This window comes from Suricata suricatta, chromosome 15 (genome assembly GCF_006229205.1).
Source record: "Suricata suricatta isolate VVHF042 chromosome 15, meerkat_22Aug2017_6uvM2_HiC, whole genome shotgun sequence".
Classification (NCBI taxonomy): domain Eukaryota; kingdom Metazoa; phylum Chordata; class Mammalia; order Carnivora; family Herpestidae; genus Suricata; species Suricata suricatta.
In genome coordinates, this window is record NC_043714.1 from 16,074,990 (window position 1) to 16,082,454 (window position 7,465).

The 7,465-nt window shown below is 41.1% G+C and overlaps 1 long non-coding RNA gene and 1 other non-coding gene across 2 annotated transcripts; one reads left to right on the forward strand and one right to left on the reverse strand.

Annotated features, from left to right (window-relative positions):
• Positions 1-3,465: 3,465 nt before the first annotated feature.
• Positions 3,466-3,572, reverse strand: LOC115279602. The gene has a single exon (XR_003903531.1). It is a non-coding gene; the product is annotated as a U6 spliceosomal RNA (small nuclear RNA).
• Positions 3,573-3,678: 106 nt separating this feature from the next.
• On the forward strand, positions 3,679-4,149 carry LOC115279415. Its single transcript, XR_003903436.1, has 2 exons — positions 3,679-3,715; positions 3,952-4,149. It is a non-coding gene; the product is annotated as an uncharacterized LOC115279415 (long non-coding RNA).
• The last annotated feature ends 3,316 nt before the right edge of the window (positions 4,150-7,465 follow it).

Sequence of the window (7,465 nt, forward strand, 5' to 3'; positions counted from 1 at the left end):
AGAAGGCAAGAACCTTCATGGGCCCTGGTAGAGGCCTTCCACCACATCACTCTTTACCCAACCATTTCTCATGGTGGTGTTTCCAGCAAGCAATCTTTTTTTAAAAAGTTTTTTAAATGTTTATTTGTTTTTGAATGAGAGATAGACAGACTTGAGCGGGGAGGGGAAGAGAGAGGGAGACACAGAATCCAAAGCAGCTTCCAGGCTCCGAGGTGCCAGCACAGAGCCCATCGCCGGGCTCAAACTCATCATGAACCAGGAGATCATGACCTGAGCTGAAATCAGACACTTAACCGACTGAGCCACCCAGGCACCCCAGTCTTTTTTTTTTACGTTTATTTATTTATTTTGAGAAAGAGAGAGAGCAGGGGAGGGGCAGAGAGAGGGAGAGGGAGGGAGGGAGAGAGAGAATCCCAAGAAGTCTCCACACCCAGCACAGAGCCTGATGTTAGGTTTGATCTCACAACTGTGAGATCATGACCTGAGCTGAAACCAAGAGTCAGACACTCAACCAATTGAGCTACCCAGGCATCCGGCCCTTTTCTTTTAAGTTATGTTTATGCCCAACTTGGGGCTTGAACTTAAGAACCCCAAGACCCTGACTGAGCCTGTCAGGATCCCTTATAGCAAGCAGTCTTGAGGAATGAAGTAATGTCTCCCTCGGTGGAAGAGAAGCTGGCTTAGATTGTTGCTTGCTAGAAAGGCAGTGGGCTCCCCAAGCTCACTGTTTGCCCCACTGAACACAAATCCACTGCACATATGGCATCTCTCTGGGGCCGTTGATATCATACCTGTGGGACTTAGGGCAAGAGGAGTTAATGTAAATAATTTTTGGCTTTTGTGCTGTGCTGTGGGTAAAAAAATTTTTTTTTGCCTGAGTGGCTCAGTCAGTTGAGCGTCAACTCTTGGTTTCAGCTCAGGTCATGATCTCACAGTCTGTGAGTTCAAGCCCTGCATCGGGCTCTGCCCTGATGGTGTGGAGCGTCCCTGGGATTGTCTCTCTCGCACTCTCTCTCTGCCCTGACCCTGATCTCCCTCTCTCAAAATAAATAAATAAACTTAAAAAAAAAGTTTTTCCCCCTCTTCCTCAGATATTTCATGTCTTCTTTCAGCATCTGTGAAACAGTAAAGGTTAACTTGTTGGCTTGTACGTAGAATAAAATAAAATTGCAGACCTAACAGTTTGACTCAACAGCACAATTCAGAATTGCCTACAAGCCTGGGAGACCAGCATTCATACAAGAGATCCACGTACGTATATTTCATTTTATTTGACAAACACTTATGTGCCAGGTAATTATTCTAAGAGTTTATAGATATAAACTCATTTCATCCATGAGGTAGGCACTATTAAAAACCCCTGCTTTACAGATGAGGAAGAAGAGGCCCAAAGATGTTGAGTAACTTGCTGCAAGTCATTCAGGTCATAAGTGTCAGAGCCTCAATTGGTCAAACAGAAACAAACACAAATAACCCGGCTACAGCATCCACTGATCCACTGTATTATTTTAACTGTGCTCAGGGTTGGGAAGGGGTGAAGCAGAGACAAGAGAGGGGGAAATTACATAATAGGTCATTCCTCAAAACATTAGTTGAAACCATCAATATAGAGTTTTTTATTCCTAACATAGTAACATACTGTCTGTTGTTTCAAAGGATATTCAAAAGATAAACTCTACCAGTTATATTGATAAATGCTTTGATTTAGTGGCTATTAAGGATTTTACTTAGAACACTTGTTCTGTAATTCGTACTATGAAGGTTAAAATGTATTGTTCACACACAAAAATCTGAACATGGAATTTATAACAGTTTTGTTCATAAGTGCCAAATCTTAGAAGCAACCAGGTCTTCCAGTTGGTGAATGGATAAATGGTGGTACATCCAGACAATAAAAATTAATTAATTAACTAATTTTCATTTTAGAGAAAGAGAGCATGCAAGCAGGGGAGAGGGGCAGAGGGAGAGAGAGAGAATCTTAAGGCACTTTGCTCAGCACAGAGCCCAGTGTGGGGCTTGATCTTATGACTCTGGGATCATGACCTGAGCCAAAATCAAGAGTCAGATGCTCAATCAACTGAGCCACCCAGGCGGCCCTCAATAGAAAATTATTTAATTCTAAAATCAAATGAGTTATTAAACCATCTGATGGCAAGAGGCCTTGAAAAGATGGGGGTGGGTTAATGCAAATCACTAAGTAAAAGAAGCCAATCTGAAAAGGTTATATACCATATTTTTCCAACTATATGACTGACAATCTGAGAAAGGCAAAACTATGGAGATCGTAAAAAGATCAGTGGTTTCCAGGAGTAGGGAGGAAGGGAGGGATGAATAGACAGAGCTCAAAGGATTTTAGGGCAATGAAACTATTCTGTAGGACACTGTAATGCTGAAGACATGTTATTATACATTTTTCCAAGCCCACAGAATATATAACAAGAGTGAACTGTAATGTAAATCTTAGACTTTGATGATAATGATGTGTCAATGTAGGTTCATGCATTGTTGGAAGACATTTCTGAACTCACTGAAGTTGAGAAAACTTTTTGTGAGGTGAGGCAAGTTTGCAAGGCCTTTGCCGTCAGACGGTGACCAATGTCCACCCCCACTCAGTTAGTTTTGCTTGAGTACAGACCCCCAAGGCACCTTGTTGACTGGTATCAGGAGTGACTTGTCCCCTTATCCTAAAATATGCTAATTGCACCTTGTGAAGGAACTTATTGTAGGAATTTCTCCTTTTGTGATTATAGGAGCAAATACTACATTTCCTGAGAAACCCGTTTTTCTTCCCCTCAAGAAAACAGGCTATTGACCCCTGCTCGCAAAGAACTAACTTTTGCTTTTGCTATGCTAAAAACATTGCCTTGTATTTGAATGCTGACAATATCTTCCTTCCCCATATGATAAGCATCTAAATCCACTACAACAATCACTGTTGATAGAGATTATGCATGAGTCTTCTACCAGTCCATGTTCTGGGAAATTTTTACATACCAAAGAATTTGTCATCAGAAATCATTGTCTAAGGCAATTGCCACTTCTGTTGTGTACTCCATACATTTTTTTCCATAAATAAAGCTGACTCTCAAGTCAGTGCAGAGATGCCTGCCTGGTGATCAGAAAGAAACTCCTGGCGCTCTCATTCTCTCTTGCCGACACCATCCATCCTTCAGGGAACCCTGGACCTGCTGGAGCTGGACTCCGGCAATCCATTATAATGAATGTTGTAATGGTGGGGCAGGTTGTGCTTGTGTGGGGGCAGGGGTTATATGAGACCTCTACACTTTCTGCTCAATGTTGTTATGAACCTAAAACTGCTCTAAAAAATAGTCTATTGTTTAAAATGCTTTGAAAATTACAGTGTACTTTAAAATGTAAACTTAAAAAGATTTTTTTGATGTTTATTTTTGAGAGAGAGAGAGAGAGAGAGAGAGACAGAGCATGTGCAGGGGAGGGGCAGAGAGAGAGAGGAAGTCACAGAATTCGAATTTGGGTGTCATCCTTGCACAGGGGCCATGCTAATCTTCTCTGTACCGTTCCAATTTTAGTATATGTGCTACAAAAGGGAGCATGGGACTCACAGAATCGGAAGCAGCTCCAGGCTCTGAGTCGTCAGCACAGAGCCTGACGCGGGGCTCGAACCCATGAACCATGAGGTCATGACCTGAGCCGAAGCCGGACGCGTAACCGACTGAGCCACCCAGGCGTCCCAAATGTAAACTATTACTAATAGTGTAAACATGTGAAGTCGGTTTTTGTGAGCCTCACCTGTGCCTGTTCAAGTGCCACTCGCCCTTGTCCTCATCTTTCTGCCTGTTGCCTCCTCCTTTCCTTAATAAGTGTGAATGGCTTGACCCCCAGTTGGGCCCTCTTCCCTCCTCCGTTGTCCTTCTCTTCAACCTTCCTAACCCGGGTTTAATCCGGCTGTCTCTCCCCCCATATCTATACCAGGCTGCAGAGCTCTTCAAAGATGACATCTCCTGTACAGCCTGCATCTCTCCTGCATCAGCTCATCCCTCAGTGTGTCCTACAACGATGTCTGTGTTTCTCCAACCAGAGCTTTCTGCTGAGTACACGCATCAGCAAATTTTAAGTGTAGTTTTCATTTTTGATATTGTACTATTTTGAATAAATATTTTCAAAGCTTTATGCCATGTCTTCTTATTCAACAGATATTATATGTCATCTTTTTTGCATATATAATTAGATTCATGTTATTAATTAAGCTATCTTCTATTTAAAAATTAAAATAATCTGGCTTCTAATGATCATGTACAGATATATGGCAGATAAGCATATTATTTATCAATGATGGTTCACCCCAACATGCCTATGTATTAGCAACCCCAGATGGGTTGATGTGTTTAGAGTTGCCTTAATTATTGGTCTCGTTGGATTTTTTTTTTAAGATGACTTTATTTTTATTTGAGAGAGAGAGAGAGAGAGAGAGCATGGGCAAGTGAGTGGGGGAGGGGTAGAAGGAGAGAGAGAAATCTTAAGCAGGCTCCACACTCAGGACCCCAGGATCATGACCTGAGCTGAAATCAAGAGCCTTATGCTCAACCAACTGAGCCACCCAGGTGCCCCAATTATTGGTCTCTTTAAGAAGACTTATGAGAAAGCTGAGTCATATTCTCTTCTTCAATGTGTCCCAATGCCCTGGAATAAGCCTCCCTTGTTCTTAGCTTAGGGTGTTTCTTCACTCAGTGAGCTCAGTCAGAATCAAATTCAATCCTTTCCATAGCTTCTCTGTTAGCAAGACTAGGGACTACTCCCCTGGATCCTACTGGTCTCAAATTGGTAGCCCATATGGAAAATTGGCTTGATAGATGTGGCGTATTTGACCTGTACAGCATTTTGAGAAAATCTCAATTCGTTCCTAGCATTTTGTAATCATGCCATTTCACATTTAAAATGTGTATTGCTAGTTTTATTGAAAAATTAATGGATCTGGCAATTGGGGCTTTGTGCTCACATAGCGGCCATCAGCCGGTAGCAGCCATCAGCCGTTCCCTTTAGAGAGGGCATGCACCTCTTGCCACTCATGAAGACTGATGGTCAGTTGCCATTTACCACCTCACTTTCACCTCTTCTGACACTCACCATTTGGGGTGCCTCCCAAGTGCTTTCAGCATTTAAGTTTGTAAGCTTCCACACATGGTCCTTGCTGCCTTTTGCCCAAAACCACCCATTGACATTGAAGGTTCTAGAAATGCCACAAGCTTCAAATCAAATGGACTCCAGTCTGCCACTTTCCTGCCCTGTGACCTGGGTAGGTTATTTTACCTCTTTGAATTTCTGTTCCTTTATCTGTAAAAAGGGGATGATGATGGCAATGTTACATAGATTAAAGGCAATTATGTATATAATGTGTTTCTGGTAAAGCCAAGAAGAGGCAGGAAGGACTCAGTGAGTGTGGCCTGCTTCCTTTGGCAACTGCTGTGCTCACCTCTCAGGAGAGGACAGGGCTGCTCCGGAGAGTCTCTGGCATGGTCAGTTCATAACTAATCCGTATGATACTCTCAGGTGCTAGACACAAATAAAAATGTAACAATCCAGGGGTACCTAGCTGGCTCAGTAGTAGGTAGAGCATGGGACTCTTGATCTTGGGGTTGTGAGCTTAAGCCCCATGCCGAGGTAGAATTTAGTTAAAAAAAATAAGATAATATTTTAAAATAATAAATAAACATAAATAAATAAAATATATGAAACCAGATAGTACTTAGGTAAAATTTATATTCTATAACTATAACCTGCCATCATCAAGGACCCATAATGGGTTAAGCTGTTAGCCAACAGCACTTAGATTGCTTGGAGAATTATCCCGTGGCACGGTAAATTGAAGTCTTGCAGTTAGTTATATAAAGAAAATAAAAATGGAAATGTTTGTGAGTTGGCATGTTTTCCAAAACTGGGAGTGGGGAGGGGGAGGAGAATTCTCTATATGCCCCACTTGCCCTCACACTGCAACTTTTGTAAAGAGTTGGTGATGTAGCTATATTTCTAACTTGTTTTTTAATCTGCTACTGTAAGAAATTATCACACATTTAGAGACTTAAAACCATACAAATGTTGTAGCTGTCTAGGTTGGAAGTCTGACATCAGTGTCACTGAGCTAAAATTAACATGTCAGCAGGGCTGCACTCTTTTTTGCAGGCTCTAGGAGTGAATCCTTTTCTTACCTTTTCCAACTCTAGAGGCCACCGACATTCCATGGCTTGAGGCCCCTTTCTCCACCTTCAAAGCCAGCAATGTTGTATCTCCCCAACCATCCTTGCGTAGTCACATCTTTTTCTCTAACTCTTCTTTTGCTTTCTTTGTCTTCCACTTTGGAGGACTGTTGTGATCACCTTGGACCCACTCAAAAAATCCAGGATGTCCTGAGGTCAGCTGATTAGCAATCGTTATCTCAACTGTAACCTTAATTTTTTTAATTAATTTTTTAAATTGAGATATAATTACCATATGACATTATATTAGTTTCAAGTATACAGCATCATGATTCGATATACTGCTAAATAATCACTGCAAGTCTAGTTGACATTCATCACTACACAGTTACGTTTTTCTTGTTATGATAAATTTTAATATCTACTCTCTTAGCAACTTTCAAATATATAATACAGTATTATTAACTATAGTCACTATACTGCACATTACGTCCTATGGCTTCTTTATTTTATAGCTGGAAGCTTGTACCTTGTGACTTCACTCGTTTCACCCCTCCCCCCAACCCCTGCTTCTGTTAACCACAAATCTGTTCTCTGTATCTGAGTTCATTTGTGTTTTCTTCTGTTTCAGATTCCATATATAAGTAAGATCATACAGGATTTGTCTTCTCCTGTCTGATTTAATTCACTTAGCATAATGGCCTGAAAGTCCATGCATATTGTCCATGCAAACTTAATTCTTTGCCATGTCATGTAACATATTTACAGGTTGCAGGGACAAGGATGTGGATGTCTTTGGGATGCCATCATTCTGCCTTCCATAATGAGTAGGTACGTAAGTATAAGTTACCTCACTTAATCTTCACAACAACCTTGTGAAGTAGGAACTACTTTTGCAGGTAAGAAAACTGAGGCTGAGGAGTCAGGAAATGTGCCTGGGTCCAGAGCTGGAAGGCAGCAGTAAGATTCAAATCCAGAGCTGTTTTCCTCTAAAGCCATATGCCTAATCACTAATGCTGTTCTGAAATCTGCTCAAATGGTATTTTTCTATCTTCTATGAAAATGATTATTATAGTGAAAATTGGAATTTGGGGGGTGAGACAGATAGCCCAAGGAGTTTATATGTATCAGTTAAAATTTAAATAAAGCTATTGTGTCTTTATTGCCTTAATGTGCGGCTTATATTTTTCTAAATTGAATTTTATGTTATCACAGACTTTTGCAACTAAGTCTGATTTTCCACACTATGACCCAAATTTTTAATACCACTAAGCCTGGGTGGCTCAGTCGGTTAA